Below are 20,344 nucleotides of genomic sequence, written 5' to 3' on the forward strand. Positions count from 1 at the left end.
CAGGGAAAGTTGCGATATTTTAGCTGGTATGTAGTAATGATTGAAAAGTGGGACCCACATGATGTTCTTTTGTATCCTGCTCTCTTGCCCCCCCAGATAAAGTTCATAATCTTAGATTGATGGGAATGAAGAGTCGAGAGCGGGACACGGATTGGTAATGTACGAAACAGGTATAGTATCCTGAGCAGCACATTCTTCTTGATAGAGGCTATACGACCCAACCAAGACAGGCGGTGGGGGGGACCATCTTTTTAAGTCAGCATATATCTTATTGAGAAGAGGAGTATATTTGGCTTGGTAAAAAGACTGATAGTTGAGAGTCAACTGGATTCCCAAGTACTGTAATGAGTTTTCCTCCAAGCAGAGATGAAAATTCTCCTTCAGGAGAGACACTTGAGACCCCAGGATGTTGACTTTATGGGCCTGGGATTTCGAATGGTTAACCTGGAGGCCCGAAAGAACCGGAAAAACATCCTGCAATTTAAACAGGTTTGAGATGTTGACATGTGGGGATGTTATGTACATGCGGATGTCACTCGCAAATAGAGAACCTTTGTGTTCCTTCTGACCACTCTGGACCCCTTTTATATCGCAATTGGACCAGATAGTCATGGCAAGTGGTTCTCTAGCTAGGGCAAATAACAAATGAGACAGAGGACATCCCTGCCTTGTCCCCCTTTAATGCATTTTTATTTGATGTATTTTCTTAAACATGTAGTTTAAGTGCAGCCAAGGTTCTGTTTGAAAAATTGCTAGATACAACATTTGCTTACCATTTTTTGTCAAAAAAAGGTAAGCAAAGGTTCCTTTTTAAAAAGAAAAAAATGATTTTTTTAAAAAGAATCATGCACAAAGCATGTCACCCTTCGCATACCAATAATACATCCGGGTTATCATCATTTGCAGTGCAGGGGCTGAAGAGGGTCACCACTGGAGTTAGAAGAATCAGCTGACATGATGGGACTGGTATCGGAGGGAGAAGTCATTGCATCCTTGACTTGTCATTGCTGCAGAAAAGCACACAGACACATATGTGTGCTGTAATTATATGTTTTATAACTTACACATTATGGAAAAAGCATTTAATTCTGCTTTAAAGTATGACTGTACTAAGAACTGTAGAAGGCTGCTATTTCTGTCTCTCTTTGCAAAAGCTGGTTGTCCGGTTGTTTCTGTCTTTGGTGTTTTTTTTTCTTAATATTCTTTTTTTTGGAAGAAAGGAAAGTAACATTGACAATGGCTTACAAGACATACAACACATACAACAAGCAATGATGAAAAACATAATGTGACAGAGTAAAACATTGTGCCATACAGTTCAAACAGTTCAATACACATTATTATGTCCTGGAAGAAGGTTAGATTCTTACACTTAATCAGAACCAGAGTGAAGTGCTGTCTCTCAAATTTACCATCCTTGAACAATGCTTTTGAAATATTTTCTTTTTCTTTCCATGATCATTTTTATTTTCTTTGAATATAGGGAAAATGTAGTAGAAAAAAGTGTGTTTGGAAATGCTGTGTATTTTAGTTCAGGTGGCATTTATACCCCCAGAGAGTGAAAGAATTTCTTCCAGGAGCGCCATGTTCCAGAGAAATTTGCTAAAGTACCTTTATTTCTGGAAGTGAGATCTTTGAGACCTATCAAGCACATGATCTCATTGACCTTATGTAGCCATAGCTGGATAAGGATGGGGTGGGAAATGGGGGGTGTGAACACAATCAGAGAGAATATTTTTTTAATATTATATATAATATATAAAATAAGGCTGGGTCATTAAGTATATGGCAATGTATACATTTTTATGTGATTGTGCGTACCGTGTCCCAAAATATGTGTAATATCATGCCCACCTCCCCATTGCATCTCCAACACATATTAGAAACTGTTGGAAAGACAAAAGGCACATGTTCTAGCATTCTTTACCACCAAGACCCATTCCTATAGATCATCCTGGTTCCAATACTTGAATGTACTAACAATGGAGTTATGAGTGAGAAGAAAAATCTGCTCCTGTTGTGATGAGATGAATGTGAAGGCCTGCAAGAAAAGAGTGATATAGTCTAAGAGGGTAGCATTAAGCAACAGGTAAAGAAAGGAAAGAATATAATGCCCCCTCCCCCCATATAGTCACAAAATATCACTCAAAAGCTGTCAAGTATAATGGAGTCTTGTGGAATGATTGTTCAACGCCTACTTACTGTTTGTATTTAGAATGGCAGCACACATCCGTGACCCTCCCAAGTATAAGGCAAGATAGAAGAGTGTCATGTCATGTATCCGCAGGCTCTGAGCCAATTTGGAATAAAAAAAAGCAGCTACCAATTTAAATAGGGGCTTATGCTATATTAAATTGTAAATGATTGCGTTCAAATTATTGAAATGCAATCTAGAGACTCTTTACAGAGGATAAAAAATCCTGAGAAGTATTCATTTTATTTTTTTGTTCGCCAACCTTCCTAACATGTCCACTGTTGTCACACTGTTGCAAGTGACTTTATCCTAGACAGTAGAGAAAGACATTGCAGTTGGCATACTTGAGACAGATAAAGTGACATTAGTGTACCTAGATATTTTTTAGCTCCCGTGCCCCAATAAACAAGAAAGAATGGCACACAAAGCCTGAAGCTTTGGTGAAAGAGAGACATTAAGGGGTTTCGATTTAGAATACTTTATTTTGAAAAAGGATCAAGGATAAAATGACCATTGGTCATTAGGGTGTAATAGGTTCACAGAAAGTGAGGAGCCAAAATGTCCAACAAGGTTTTATATTATGGTAGGAAGGGCTAGGGACAATATTGTTATTATAGCTTACCGCAGCTCCTTAAATGAAAAAGGGCAATATTTTTGCAAATTATGTAAAAAAAAAAACATTTGCTGTATATTATAACGCTTCATATGAAATGTGCAGAACATTGGTATGATGAAGTTTTTCTCCTGCATTACTTACAATACGTGGACAGAATTCTCCTGTTGTGAACTTCCCAGATGGTTAGGGAATCTCTGTCCAGAACCATAATTAGAATGAAAAAGCACATTCAGTTAAAAGATGAGTCATAGGACCTCATTTATTTAAGGTCTGCAAGACTGGAGAGGATACACTTTCAACTGTGAAGCTTGGTGATCCAGCAAACCTGCAATGGATCTGGTCCAGTATTGAAAACATTTGCTAACGAATAGCAAATGACTTTAAGAAATCCATTCCAGGTTGCTGGATCACCCAGCTTCACTAATGAATATGTATCCTCTCCAGCCCTTGGAGAGCTTTAATAAATCAGGCTCTTAGTGAGGGAAACCATGCAGGAGAAACCTATTATGCCTCCATTGCCAGGGCATGGGTAAAGTGTGTGCCAAGGTAATGTGCAGGACCACAGGTCATGATCAGAGAACTTTACCAGTGTTATCAATAAAGCATTTATTAAAGCTTTGGAGATTACGTCAGATATGGTCATTTCTAAAGTAGAAAGAGAGAAACTAGCTTTTATTAAGACAACACAGGATGCAGTTGTTTGAGTGTGAACAACTATACAAACTCCTGTGCACACTGATTGTGCACCATGGAAATCAAAGAGACCTGTTGCTTCTTTAGAGAACTCATAAAATGAAAACTAAGCAAAGTACCTAATGATCCAAGCCACTAAACTACAGTAAATAAGTCCAAAGGAAACTACTAATCACTAAAGTCCAAAACACAGGCAAGTTCATTCCATTTACCACGCACGGGCCCCGTCATGCGCTGCAGAGGTCCACAGCACTCCAGTCCAAGTAATGTTTCCAAGTAATGTTTCCTCACAGCCTGTTCTTACAACCAATATATTTCTGTTAGGTTTCTCTTAACATATTCTATATATAACACTGAACTTGTTCCTCCCAGTGATGTTTTGCTCATTTATTGTCCCTCTAATCTACATTTTCTGATGTATAGATTACCAACTGCAGCATTCTGTTTAAACATGACATTAGTTCTGACCTCTTTTTAGGGTGCATTGAACTGCTTCTGTATTTCCTTGGATTTGTAGGAGAAGAAAAGCAGTTCTGATGCAAACACATATATGAATAGATAAAGGTGAGGCTGACGTGGGCTCAGAGACACCATGGTGCCGAACCAGTGATCACTATGTCCTAAATTTTTACAGGCTCAAATATGGAGACATGTAGATTGAGTTTACTTGAAGCTGTATGACTTCATCCAGATGAAAGCCAGGACAAAAGTTCAGCATAAGATGTTTTTCAGTTAAACATAAAAATTTGTTCATAACTACCTGTAAAGGACCTTTACATTTGCCAAGAAAAAAGCTTTTTATTTGTAAACTCTAAAGGCAAAATACCAAATCTCAGATCTTCTTGATAATAAAGTGGTACTCAAAACCAAAACACTAATAAATTCTTTACTGTCTACTGTCATGAAGTTGCATTTAGTTAGGTTTTCTGCTAATGTAGAATATTTATAGGTCAATAACCAAACTAAACAAAAAATAAAAAGCCATTACAGATAATTGTAACTTGAATGGTGAATTAAAAATTGTTCTGTAGTGCAAAATAAAAACATGTTTAAAAAGTAGTCACTAAAAATAGCAGAACAAATATTCACTTTACAGTTACTTCCCAAAGTAAAATATTTTGTCCAGTACAGCTAGGCTATTAGTAAATAAATACTAATTAGTAAATTATTTTTTCTTTATGATCTTTTATTTTATTTCTTCCCTCTATTAAACTGACTATCAAATTACCTTCAACACAGCTTATTTGAGTTTAATTTATGGTAATAAAAAGGTGACTATATTGGGTAATATGGGCAAGCACTAATTTAGCAGTTAGTAACTTTAAAACAATGGTCCTTGAAAGAATCCTCCTCCACATCTAATAGGCAGCTGAGTTAAGTTTTTTTTACCAAGACAGATTTGTTAGCATTCCAAAGAACAGAACAAAAATCTACTAAGCCAGCTAATGCATATAAAAGATGAATTGGAACATATGACTCATTTCAGATATAGGATTTGACATGTGGTTAACAAACGCCTAGAATGATGATCAGTCCTTGTTTTGTCTTTTAAAAACACATTTTCTTCATAAGCATTATGATATATTTCAATATTTTATCAGAAGCTGTACTGTCATAAAGAATTTTTTGGGGGCTTGGCATGAGCATGGTGGTGTAAGCATGCATTCTTGAAGAAATTCTCTTGCTTCCTTAATAAACTCATTTTCTGGGCCCCCAAACATCCATTCTTCAACTATGCCCAGGCAAAGGAGAAAGAGTGTGCCATAAGTAGTGCACAGGAGATCCAGCAGTATATGCTCCTTTCAGAGCCCACACAACCTAATGCAAGTCATTACAATATGGTGCAGGTGTCCATGTCCTCAGTCTTGCTTTCAGACTTTGCTAGGGAGGGATACATAGGATGCAAAGCAGAAGTCACCTTCTGTGACTAAATATTTAAGATATACTTTCAATTCCTCTATGGGACCCCAACATGGAGGATTTGGCAGGGCCTAGAACCCATCTGAATTCTCCCGTTGGCTGCATGGAGTTGCAAGCCACATGTGTGAGACCAAAAGCTTTGGTATAGTAAGCAGTAGGGATGAGCGAGCAAAATTTTAAAATTTGTTTTTGCGGCGAAGCGATAGATTCTCTATCCAAGAACACAGGAGTCCCGAGGCTATGCTCTTTCGGTTAGCCGAAATTTTGCGGACCCATTGGAATGTCGAGAAAATTTGCTCATCCGTAGTAAGCAGTACTACCCATCCTGCTTCCATACTTTTACTGGCATCTAGACATTTGAGAATCACAATGAGACTCTGACTTATGGGCCTTGATACAAACATTGCTTACTAGATCTAAATTAGAGGCGTTGAATAAAGGATTGGAGACTGCCCATTAGACTGTCCCCCTTGAGGTTAAACAAGACATAGCCAAGTTGATTGAGAAAACTGATGACCTAGAAATGGAAACATCTGGCCAGGTACTAAGAGTTTCACAACTGGTACGGGATATGGTCTTTTACTACCAACATCTGGTGTGCTTATAATTATCAATGAATGGCTTTAAGAACAGATCACAAATAAATAATAATAGTCTACACAAGATTCCTGAGGACTTTGGAAACTGACTCACAGTATCATAAAGAAGCCCATATTTTTTACTATCCTCTGGGAGATACCTTGACTTCCTGCATTGATCAAGACAGAGTTCATCACTTGCTAGGCCCCCTATTTTGGATCCTGGGCCCCATCATGAACTTTGTAGAGTACATTTTTTTTAAAGATGCATTTGAGAGTCCAGCATGGAAAAAGGTCTCATTGAAGCCTGAGCCCCAGGGACAGCTGCACATGGTGCTCTATCTTGAATCTGTCGTTTTTGCCTTGTTGGAGGTAGTAGTTCTGCAAGATATGAAAGTGCTGAGGTAAGTGACAGCCAGTCAGCAGAAGGAATAAATATCCTTGGATTTTAAAAATTTCAGGTAGTTTTGAATAAAATCATATAAAGAGGCCCCTAATTTACAAATAGGAATGATGATTGCAAAATTGGTGGAAATGAATTCTGAGATTTAAAATTGCAGTTTCTGAGCTGAAACTCAGAACTCAAAGGTGATAGAATTCTGAGATTCACTTTGGTTCCAGCTTCTGACAGCTGCTCCATTCTGGCTGCTTTACAACGATAGGAGCTCCAATTCAGCCAGCTGTGCCACGGCAGTTCCCACTTAACACAATGCCAGGAGCTCCACCCAGGACACATTCTCACTCCCCCCATTTCATAGGGGGAACGAACTATTAACTTCTTCTCAGCGCTTTTAAAATAATGGGCGCGCCGGGGCCTTTCGGTTATATAAATGTTTTGGGGATAATTTTCCATGGAGAAAAAAAACCCTTTTTGTTACAATTTTGCAAATTAAACAAAAAATGGTCACTCCTGACACTTCTATTGGAATCAAAATGTGGTTATAGTGGATAGTCATGAACAGTATTATCTCCTTATACTATACTTTTCATCATATAAGTATTTGAGAGTAGGAGTATTTATCCATAGTGAGGGGTTGGAATGATACCTCAGACTTGGCACAGTGTATGGCTTTCTGGATCATTTTTCTCCACCCAGTCATATGCCTCATAATTTGACATTAAGGCTTTCGCCTTGCCTTAACTAAATTATGTTAAATCTGCTTTAGAAAGATATGGAAATAATCTTAAAAGGTCTCCCTAAAAATGATTAGAATGTATAAAAGGATGCAATATTGGTCATGTGTGCTCAGAGTGCCAATCCTTCAATGGAAGAGGTTTTCTGTATCAGACTGATGAGTAGGTTTGGGGTGAATGGCATTTCTCCTTTGGATGTACATTTTTCTAGTTGTTGTCAGTTTTTTTTTCTTTAAATAAAGAATGTTGGAAAAATGTCTGACCTTTTACTGAATCATTCTATGTTATGTAAGGCTGCTGTAGCTGAATATATTATATGTTAGTTGCATTTTACAAACACAATTTTTGCCTTTTTTTCAGTTTTATGCTGTATAAAGAAATACAGCAGAAAAATACTTATGACTTTAGCTAAGCTGGAGGTTTCTTAAAAAAAAAAATATTTAAGATTGAGGTATCCTTCCTGAACTTTATACCCCTGTAGCAATTTCTAAGCTTCAGTTTCCTCCATTTCCTCCACAAGCTTTCTGACTTATGCTGACTTTCTAGATGTATTTTGCCCTCAGCTGCTTACTCTTTTTTTTTTTAATATAGATTAATTCTGTCCACACTCCAAAATGTTTAACCTGCACAGTAATAAACCTAAGTGGCCTATGTATTCTCACAGGAATACAAATCTATTGTGATGTAATTAGAAGTCAGGTTTTAGGACATAAACCTAACTTATTTCATTAACACTATAAATGTAAAACAATTTTATATGTGATTTAAAGATGGTTTGTTGCTGGTAGTGTTAAGCAATGATTTGTGCGAAATGTATGAGGGTCCATGAGAAAGTGCAATTACTGCAATTGATAATGTTTATGAGGGATACATTATGTTTTTTTTTTACAAATGACTCCTAGAGAAGCTTGTTTATTCAACTGATTATCTTTAACATTGCAAAGAAGGTGGGGGGGGGGGCTTACTTTGGTCAGTGTTTACAGAGAAGTAAGTTTATTAAATATTTAGGCACCTGGCATTTAAATTAAAAACGGAAGTGATTAGAAACCTTATGATTGATATTTGAACTTGTTTTGAGCATGGAAATAGAGAATCTTAGGATAACATGAATTTCCTGCTGCAATAAATGTCCATATTTTCAGAAATGTCATTCTTTCACCTCATAATCTGTTCTACCATGTAAGGATGAATGTCTACTGATTCTAAGCAAGCACCTTTTTACGGGGTGTCATCTGCTTCAAGTATTAAGTTAGGACACATATTTTTCAGGCCCTTGTAATTTTGTGATTGTTTATAGAAGGGAAAAGTAAGTAAATTTATTCCATAATGTGCAAGAAACAATGACATAGGATCTCAAAGCAGCTAATATAAAAAGACACCATGCTGGTAGTCTTTGATATACTTACTGTTTAAAATCCTAAAACTGCATAGATTCTTTGCTGTTGCTTAAATTCCTCATTTTACTGAAATGTTAGACATGGTCAACACATCATTATCCGTATCATAGACATCATAGTCAGTGTATGATATTGCTAGTGGTGTCCTTTCATAACAATAGTAGAAAAAAATCATCTTCTAGTGTAATAGCAGAGCTGTGCACTACGTGAGATTTAATACTGGATAAGATTAAAAATATTTATGAGAACAGAAGGTACTGAATCATTTGTCATGTTGAGCTCCGCTATTGCAAAAGATTTGATCACTTAGAAGACATATACAGTGTTAAGCTATAGTTTATTTTGCAAACATTTTAATTACTGCTCACTAATAAAGAAGAAAAAATCTATTACAGTGTTGCCTAATATGCTGGCACTATATAAATCCAGTTTATTATTATTATTATTATTATTATTATTAATAATAATAATAATAATAATAATATCTATTTATTGAATAGATTACATTATTAGGATATAATAATAATGAACAGTGCAGGTTAACTTTTGCTTTCCCTTACAGCCTGTCATTTATGTACGTTATGTGTAAATCCATATTGTATTATCAATTCAGAATCAATAGGATCTCTATCACACCGCTCACCTGCAGTACTAAAGCATAATCAGCAAAATGATGCTCCCTCGCTTACAAGTGAGATTTGTCAGCATTTTAGGTTGGTAAAAGAAGGCATTGTAGAGAGGTCAGCAAAAACCTTTACTGGTTGATTTTTCTCATGGTGATGTGTCATCTTTCTTTGCAGTTTGAAAATGTTGCCTCCACACCCCACAGTCCACCTTCTATATGTATATAGAGTTAGTGGCTGTCTGGTAAAATAAGATTTGCTGATAAGGTCATTTCTTTTACACTGAATATAAAGCTGGTATTTTTTATCCAAAGTTGTTACAAATCACAGTAATATATGATGGGTTAACAAATATACTTAAGGCCCCCAAAACTATATTGGTTCTAAATTGGTTCTAAATTTTAGTAATGCTTATTATCTGTATAAAAAAATACCACAAATGTTATAGTGCACAAACAAAATCATCAGCATAAAAGACAAGAGTTAATAAATATATTTTGTGTCCAAATCATATACTTCTACAAAACAGTGGAAAACAACATTACACAAAATTATAAACAGCTTATGCTTTAACACCCTTTACAGTTCATCACTGAAAAAAAAAATGGTTGCCTGGTATTCTTTCCTCCTATTTCTAGAATTTGCAGGAACACCCAGTATGTGTCATGTAGTAGGCATTTTAGTATACCAATTTATGAATGTGTTTACTGAAGATTTACCTAAATATTTCCCAAAATGACCTATGACAAGTCCGTGATCCATCCACAATCCAAGCCCAGAGAGTCCCACACTAGCTCGGCTTCCCTCTTCTGGTGCTCACCATACTGTACAACACCATCCTCTTCTTTCATCCGGGTTTTTTTTTGCGTTACCCAAACTCCCACTGTGCAGGCCCAAGATAGGGTAATGTATCTTCCTGAAGGTATAAAAAAAAGTGCTGATCTTACTAGGTATGTAAGAGATCAACCCTGATATTTTACAATATAGAGACAAGGGAGGCTCACTTAACGTGTTTCTGGATATTACATAAAAATATGAAAGCTTTGTAATGCATCTGTCCATAAACTTCCCTACTGCAACTTTTATATTTATTTTCAGATGGTTTTGTTCTACATTATAAAGCAATATTGACTGAAAATACAAATGATCAATAGTAGAAACTTTTACTGTTCATGTTCATTGTGTGTAAAATAGGAGATCGAATTAGTCATTACATTTGAACTTTTACATAAAGCTTTTGAGAGTGAATTACTATGTACACCACAAAGCTTAACTACCTCATATCAATATTGTTGAGTGCATCATTTTTGCAATGCAATGAAAAAATCACTTCACATTTTGAAAGGTTTTTATATTGGCTTCCTGTAACAGTTTAAATTATATTGGTACTGAGAGTGACCCTTGAGAAAAATCAATATTTACCTCGTTGTCTTCGACATGGATGATTTTCAAATAAATGCAGTTTTAGAAAAATAGACAGAAAGTCACACTTCAAATATTAGTGTTTGTGTCTATACTTAAGATTGATTATTTTAAATGATTTACCACAATATTTGCTTCCAATGTAAGAAATGGTTTTTGTCTAAATTTGGACAATGTTTTTATATATTTCTCCTTGTGTCATTTATTCTTCCGCTCGATAATCCGATTCTGCTTGATGAATCAGGGGCATTGTATTCAGTACTGATATCTAGCAACTTTTTTAATGATACTAATTCAGTAAAACCTAGCATATGCTTTATATAGTTTTCATACATTAGTTATATTTTTACATTTTAAAACTATGTTCTCAGTTTACAACATAAAGCATAAAAATGAATGGAAAAAAAAAAATTTTAAAACATAAAAGTTGATTAAAACTTTTTACTTTAAATAAAAGGTTAGCTAACCCTTTTATGTTTAAAATTATGTTTTTTTTTCTTTACATCACCCCCTACCTGCCTTTACCACTGTGGCATCCCACGCAGGTGCAGTGAGATTGACATTTTTTTTCCTATCTACAGCAGGTCATGTCACTCGATCTTGTGCCTGTGCAGTGAGTAGGTGAGTGCTGCCTAAATAATTAGGCAACTTCTCTCTCTTTCCCCTACCCTTGGACAAAATCCTCTCTTAGTTCTGTTCTGCCCCTTAGAACTGTTAATTCATAATGCAGTGAATTCATTGGTGAATCCACTCATTGCCAGTGAGAGGGGTTATGACAGTATTTCCTAAAGAGTAGGAAGAGTAAGAAGATGATGTATAAGTAGCAGCTACATTCAACTAGTGACTCTGTGAGGAGGAAGATGAGGAAGTCTTCATTAGCTGCCCTGACTGTAAAGCTCAGCCATTCAGAGATAGAAAAAGCAAATGTTAAAAGGTAATCGTGCAGCCTCAACTCTGGTGCCAGATAGTCTAGTTTTGCCACTGCCAGCAAAAATGTTTCAGTGTTGACAATACAGATACATTCTGCGGAACTTTTTAAAAAAAGCATTCGATCTTTGCAATAGTGGTGATTTCTGCCTCACCTTACTATGACACATAAGCACTGAAAAGCTACTAACAGGGATGACCAAAGTACTCAGCTCTCTCACTCTCATCAGATAAGAGCCTCAAGTATCTTCTGCAATACAAAATTGACCCAGCCTCAAAAAACTGGAATTCTGTTATAAAATGTTTTTTTCTAGTTTTGAAGATTCTTGCATAAACTCTTAAGAGTTGCTAAGCCCTTTTTTTCTTCTCCTGTTGGGGTGGTTGTACACACTCAGTGCGCTTTTCAGTGACACCTGTGAATGACCTGTCTTTAAAAAATCTGGAGTCCCTGGTTGACTGGATGAAATTTCATTTATAGAGGTTTTCCAGGCAAAGGTATTTTTCAAAGTTTGCATCATTCACCTGCTCATCACTACTAGAGAATGCATGCATGAGGTTATGTATGGATTTATCACCCTAGCTCAGTATCTTTCAAGACAAAAGTAACTTTAAGTCTAAAATGGGGCTCATTTATTTTTAGGTTTTACTCTTACCAAACATTTTTTTTTACTGGCCCTGAACTAGAGAGCTATTGTGAGATAAAGAATGGTCTAAAAGAAGATAAATAAAGTTCAACTGAATTGCAATGTTCTCTATATCCATAAGAACACACAATATGTTGCAACCTATATATTACCCAGTTTTCATTTTATGTTTGTTATTATATTATTAGCACACCTAATAGCTCTCATAATTTTCTCCAAAACAAAATAAAATGGTTGAAATGGTTTCCAAATATATAATTTATGTGTTGACAAAATACCAGATGTACATTACACTTCACTTACTTTCACAGAGAATGAGCACCTGTCACTTCTTGATACTGTGTTTGTGAAAATTGTATGTTCAGTAATAGGAGATGACATTTATAAACATACCTACTAACACAATGTTTACAACTTGTATTGTGTTGATACATTTTTGACTTGCTTCCAAATGCAGGAAGTAAAATGTATCAGTGTCAAATATCAGTGGACACTGATGTATAAATCAGTTTAATGGTAATTAGCAAAGACATCTATTATCATAAATTGTATTTTTATTCATTTTTATATAGTTAGAATTTATAGCTACTTGTCTTGCCAAATGCAATAATTTTGTACTGCATAAAATAGATTTCTGCCCAAGCCTTAACAAGAAAACAAAATGAGATGTTTTAGCTATGTTTATTTTTTATCATCATTCAATATGTGACAATATATTCCAAATCCCAATAGGGAAAATAGCTCAGAGCATAATGTCCCCTAACTCTGACAAATTGGATAACGGAAAAACTGGGATTTTTTTTTGTGCAAAAAAAAATATATATAGACAAGTTGATTTAGAATCATAAAATACATGCAGTCTGTACTATGTTTCTATCACATATTTTACACGTTTTTTTAACAGTCCTGCCTTGGTGATCACAATGGGGTGGCAGAGTGGCTCAGTGACCAGTACTCATGCCTTGTAGCACTGGATTCCCAGTGATGCATACATCGTTGAAGTGTTGAAGTGTTGAACTGTTGAAGTGCTTATTGGTGCTATCTGAATACATCATAAAAGTAAAACACATGTATTTCTTTATGTATTCTCCCTACATGAAAAGCAAATCAAGACTGATAAACTGTGGAAAGATCATGTCTTAAAAAATAGAAAAACTACAACTTAGCTACAATTTACGCCACTGTTAACTGGGTTTGAATGCTGTTATAAATGACATTTGTAATAAATAGCTTCATGTGCATACCAATGTGTGTGTCATGTGCAGGAAGCAGGTACTGTCATAATATCCTATAAAAACCCAAGTAAGTATGCATCACATAATGTTGTGTAATACATTTATTAAACTATGAAAAGCATTACACATTATTCTTGTGCTGCCTCAGGAAGTAATTTCAGCAAGTTCTATAGATTGCTTTAAGAAAAAGCTCTGAAGGACAGAATATGACTGGGTATTAAAGATTTAAAGTAACGATAACAGACTGTTGATCCAGGGAACATCCGATTGCTTCATGGGATCAGGAAGGATTTTTTTTTCCCTGTTGGAGCAAAATGTACCAGGGTTTTTTTTGCCTTCCTCTGGATTAACTATGTCCATAGGGTTTTATTTCTGGGATATGTTTATTTCCCTAGGGGTTGAACTTGATGGACTTTGTTCAACCTGACTTACTATATACCTATGTGTTTATATAGCACTAATGTATTTTGCAATGTTTTACCATGTCCATTATCATGCCACTGTCAACACATTTTAGTCAATACCTCAGAGTCTAATATAAAGATAGTTTTGCTGGGGAAGCCATTTAACCTACCAGTATGCTTTAGGATGTGAGAGAAAACCAATACATAAGCATTCAGAAAATACAAATTCCATGTAGCTATTGTCCTGGACAATATTCCAACTTAGAACCCTAGTGCTGCAAGGCAAGAATACTAGCCCCCGTGTCATGTATTTAAAAGAATATTAAAACAGTAGCATTAGTGTAATAAATGTATCCATGTCCTTGCTACATTTTGTTGCGTTGTAGGTTCTCTACACCTATTCTGCCCTGGTGAACAAGTATAAAATATTTCAACCTTATTGCTTTCTACTAAGATAAAAAAGATAAATACTAGTAAGTACTAATATGTAAGGTGTATAGATATGCCCTGCATATCAGATTTGTATACATTTGAATTGTGTGTCAGATAGTGTCAGAACAGCTTGTTAGGCTAAAATGAATCATAATGTAATATCTGCCAAGAAGTTGCCAAACCCATCACACAATTTTTTTTTCTCTGGAAAGTGTGCACCAGTATTCTGGGCCTGATTTATGAATGTTCTACCAAACTGAAGAAGATTTATTATCTTGGATGAACCCGGGGGATCCAGCAAACTTGGAATGGTTTTCATAAATTAATTTCATATCATTTGGCAAAAAGGTTTTCAATCCTTGACCAAAGAGTTCCAGGTTTGCTAGATCACCAAGTCTCTTCCATGATAGTCTATCTCCTCCAGTCTTAAAGAGCTTTATTAAATCAGGCCCTCTCCGTCCACAAAGTAAAAGTGGACCTAAGTTTATTGATTGCTGACATGGTACGTGTATTTAGTATAATTACAGTAGCATATTGGGGGTACTGAGTGTACTTTGATGTATTGCTGAGTGTAGTTAAGGTGCATAGTGCAGCATGGTAAGTTCATTACAGTGAATTCATCCATGTCCTGAGAGATTTTGGACTGCACCATAACATCTAGTTAGCACCTGTCTGCATAGGCGCATACCACAGCTGGTTTGAAGGATTTGGCCACATTCTGGGCCATGCATTGTGCAGAGTGGGAGCCCCCAGCTCTGTATGCACCACCATCAGATACACATAAGTTTCATCATCAGTGGCCTTCTATAGGCCAAATAGGATTGTGAAGAAGATGCTGTGCATACTTTTAGATTATGGCAAACCTAAATGAGGATTTAGGTCTTTTTTAAGACATCTCTAGCACCCAGTACAGGGTTATTTTTAAGATATGAGCCCAACTTTATTTTTTCCCAGGGCCCCTCGTTTGTCTAAAACAGACCAATGCTTGCTATAAAAATAAAATACAGTTTTAAATATAACCATTACATTATAAAATTCAATCAAAAACTATATGTCAGTTTTTTTTTAAACCTTGCCTGGTCATGACAAATAAACCATATTCTTGAAGCCAAGAGTCATGATGCATGTAGTAAATATATACCTCTTGATTATTGATTGCAATCTATCTCCCTTCACTTGACATCTCATCACCACTAACATTACTCATGCACAACATTTAGAAATAAATGTGTTCAGAGTATATTTAGAACTTCTTCCCATGGGACCTTATATTGTAAAGTATGTGGATATAACACAAAAGCCCTATCAATTGCAAGATTTACTGGAAGGAAAACTGCATCCAATTTAAATAGGTACATGTTACTAATAAATTATTGTGACATTTGCTAAAAAATAATATTTAACTATGTTGTTAAAAGAATACACCAAACCTGAATTACATTATGCTTTGTTACATCTTAGTTGTGCCTATATCATTTAGCCTCTTTGCAGCTACTTGTCTACACGCAAGCATATTAGTCATTGCTGCATGGCATTTCTCACAGCAAGTTTACAAGAAAAAACAGTGGACCATACGTCCATAATGTTTATTGAAATGGATTTCTTTTAGAAGCATGTGTGACAGGATGACAACATTGTCATACTATAACATGAAGTTCCTGAACAAAGACATTTAGGGCAGGATACTACTGAAATTACATTTAATTAAATATCTAGCTATGGTTTTTTAGTTTGGGGTAGAAGAAGATCCCTAAACCCAGCAACTTTACGGACAATACCATGTTCGGGGGCTTTGTAGTTACTCAAAAATGTAGAGCTCATAGATCAATATAGTTTGTTCTCAGCAATTTTAAACTTCCCTAATACCCATCATATCTTAGTAAATATAACTCCACATCTTTAGCTTTCATATGCTGACATGGAGCAGATTTACCAATATACTATATTAATTCAGGAATAGGAGATGTCCATTTGGAATGTTATTGTAAAAGACTGAAAAACATAACATAACATAAATTCAGTAGATCGCTCTAACATTTCCCAGGCATTAATTCATTACCAATATTCACAAAGCGGACCTTAAATGAAATGCATAAGGAATGAGAGTTTTGGAAAGCAAATTAGTGACCTCCTACCAAAATGGTCAACACAAATATGCAAAGTGATAGATGTAATAAAGAGAGAGAATATATAATATATATTCATCCTCCTATTCATTAAATAATTATTTCCTTATTTATTATTATACCTTATACAAATTTAAACTGTTAATCCCTTATTAATGTGTATATCAGCTGATTTAAAACAAACCTTTCACTAGGTAATAGGTGTGCAGACGGACAGTGATTAGTTTAAACCACAGCTAGGTATTGTATAGTATCATATAAGTATGGTATAATATGTTACTGAATATCTTCACTGGATTTTGCTAAATGTCAACTATAGGATTTCTACACCTATCAAATGACTCTACAATGCAGTGTAGTAAAGGCATAGTCACTGTTGTATTTGCAATCATCTACAAGAGCAGCCTTTCTATACAATTTTAACTTGAAATAACATCTGGGTCCTTATATTTCATACAGCTTACAGTATATTAGCATGGTGGTCAGTAAGAATGCCTTTTACCCTACTGGCTAATGAGAAGAATGCCACCCACAGAAATAGCCAAAAAGATCATTGGAGTCACTTACACTCACCTGAGAGGCACAAACCCTTCATGGCTCTATGAACCCCTAACAACCTCTGGAAGAACCCTGGGGGTTCCACGGAACCCTGGTTTAGAAACAATGTATAAAACATGTATATAAAAAAAGCGTAAGAAGCTATTTAAAATACATAATATATTAATGGGAGAAATGGGGATATTTTATATCTGCCAACAATTTTGCTTCAAGGGCATCAAATCTTTGGAGAACCTTAGATTTCCTTCATTGCCTATAGGTGAGGATAGGGAATAGATGCTTATCTTTTATAGATTTTCTTTCCGTACATTTCATACTTTGCAGCACCAATAAATTCAACTTGTTCTGTTACTATTTTTACTTGGTACAGTTTGTAATTTTATAGTAACTGTGTAATTTCTCTCAATCTTATATGACCTGTTATTTCTGATATTTTTTTCCACCAAGTAAAATATGAAATAACTGATCTCATAAATATGCACCATTACTATTAAGATTATTTCAAAACATTTTGATTAGTGTTTACCTTTGCTTCAAAAGAGCCATTTAGCTAATTTTAATGTCAGTTTAATCTTCAAACAGAGTAGTTCAATGTACTTTGCATTAATGAGTTTTAAATCCAAAATTAAAATGGTCCACTAATTTCATCCAGGAAATGGGGAAAAGAAAGATTTAAATCCCTAAGCTATTTAAGATATGTCTTGAATTAATAAAATGAAATTAATTGTTTTATAGAGAGATTTGTTTGTCTACCTTAATAGCTATAGTAATGGCAAACTGTGCATTATATATATTAAGGTACTGTCACTTTTCTTTGCCGCATAACTATTAAGTTGTTTTTATCATATTTATAAAGTACAGTGTACGCTAACTTTTAACTAAGTAACTAAGGGGAAGGAAAATGCTAGTATGTATATTCTAATGATAAGTAAACAGGTGGAGAGAACAATATAGAATGTTAGGAAAAATATGAATGTGTAAGTCATGCTTAGTGGGTATTTGTAAATACAATGTGATCCAATACCAATTCATCAAGGCCTAATAACATTTTTTTATACTTCTTTTTTAAAGCCTTTGTAATACTAAAAGGATAAAAGATGTGGTTCCCCAGAAATCGGCAGCACTATATTGTAAAGAACAAAAAAGTAAAATATGTTTAAAAACAATATAATTCTTCTAAAATACAATACTACTGAGTAAGACTTATAGTCACTCTATTTTTATATCAGTAAGTATTCAGTGATCGGTCCAGACTTATTGACACTAAGAGATATGTTCATACAAGATTCTCCAAAACTAGAATAGTTTTGTAGGGTTAAATGCTATAAAATTCATCTTAATCTTTCATCCAGACTCTTATCCATCATAGATTCTGAGCGACTGGGAAAAGTAAGCAAGCCCCACCTCCCTTTCTGTATCATGTCAGAACCCATGCACATGGTTTATTTTACATTTCAGTCATGCCTTTCTCTACAAATTATTAAGATTAACATTGACTCTATGAATAATGTATTAGTTGGAATTGCCAGCAATCACAATCAAATTCATTTTAATTATGGATCAGTTGTTAATGTTTACACAATATCAGGAATTATAATAAATGTTAACTTTTTATTTTTGATAGGCGTGAATGTAGCAATTTTGTATAATAAACTTACTCACAACTAAATTTTGGTAAATAAACGTATTATTGTATTTTAAATTTGAACTTTAAAGGTAGATATAAAATAAAAAATGAATGAAAACATGAAACATTTTTTACGTTTGTAGTTAATATTATTCATAATAATAATAATATTAATAATAGAAGAAGAAGAAACAGGATTTATATAGCACCAATATATTACGCAACACTGTACATTAATTAGGGTGGGTATTTACACCCTTTTTTCTCTGAGAAAGTTTGTTATCCAGGCATGACTTACTGAATCGTATTTCAGGTCTTCTTGCGGTCAGGAATAACAGTACAATTCTATATATGTTGTACATGTTTCTATATGTGTGCAGTTTTTGTACTAATTTTGACACTGCATAGAAAAGTGGGTGGGAGTTTAGCTGGAAGACAAAACATTTCAGCATCCATCACTCTGTCACCTGACATTTCATTAGTGCAGAGGAGTTTAGCTTTACTACTATAGCCAGGGGTTGTCATTAGGTAGCTGAAGAAAGGCACTGATATATTTCAAGTGATGCAGGACACATGTATTATCTCTTTGTATCAGCAGTAGCCCATTGTACAGATATCTAGGTTGTACGACATTGTACAAAAGTCTGACTTTCATACATGAGATTTTTTAAGGAGAGATTTGTGCCTGCAGTTGCATTTATATAATGCAAGAGGGGAATTACAACAAACAATTCAAATTAAAATCCTCATGAAAATTACTTTTAATTAAACATCAACACAAATACAAAAAATATCTGCTTGTTTTCACGTCTTTGCTACATAATAGAAGCAGCACACCTATAGGCAGCAAAACATTTTCCTAATTTTATTTAAAATAGTGTAGTGTGGAGATCGCTCCTCGAAAAATGTATTTCCTTTTTTTTTTTTTTTTTTATGAAAGGAAGAGATGGGAAAAAGTTCTTCTGGGCAGGTTCCTCTCCTCCTCCTGTCATTGTTTGTATCTTTCATTTTATTGTACAACACTGAATAACATGTTGACACTTCAAAAATACAGTTAAATAATATTAAAAATAATATAGTTCAACATCTGTCCTCTGACCTTTGACACAATCTTATCACAATCTTAATTAAAGGCACAAGTATTGAATATTCTCAAATATAAACCCTTTTCACCCTTTAGAATGCCATTAAAAAAGGAATCTTGGTTTATACTTGGGTCACACCAGTAGATGGCGCTGTGTCTCACTGTAAACTGAGTAACAAACTCTTGACATCGGAGACAAGAAACATCAGTTTGTTACACACTTTACATAATGGTACGGGGCCACCTACTGGTGATCAATAATCATGCACAAAAGATTATTTAGAAGCAAGTAACATATCATATCCAATTAAAAAGTACAAATACTTTCACATGTTAAAATTGGGAAAATAAACATATTATACAGTCTGAGCTCATGTGATTTAATTTTTTTCCCATTCTTAAATGAATGTTAAAATAATTATTTCTCCACTGTCATTTCCTCTCAAACTTCCAACCCAAGCAGCCTCTTCTCAACAATTCATTCCCTCCTAAAACCCACACCTGCTCCCCCCACACACTCTTTCTCTGCCCAAGACATTGCCACCTACTTTAGAGATAAAATTGACAAAAATAGACATGATGTATCGCTCACTGGGCCACTCCAACCATACCCACCCCTTCCACTTGTAAATCATCATTAACCTCTCTCAGCACTGGATGACGTTTCCTCTCTTCTCTCATTGCCCCTGATTCATCATTGAAATCCGCGATCGCTGGAAGCGCGATAATA

The sequence above is a fragment of the Pyxicephalus adspersus genome, chromosome 2 (genome assembly GCF_032062135.1).
Source record: "Pyxicephalus adspersus chromosome 2, UCB_Pads_2.0, whole genome shotgun sequence".
Classification (NCBI taxonomy): Eukaryota; Metazoa; Chordata; class Amphibia; order Anura; family Pyxicephalidae; genus Pyxicephalus; species Pyxicephalus adspersus.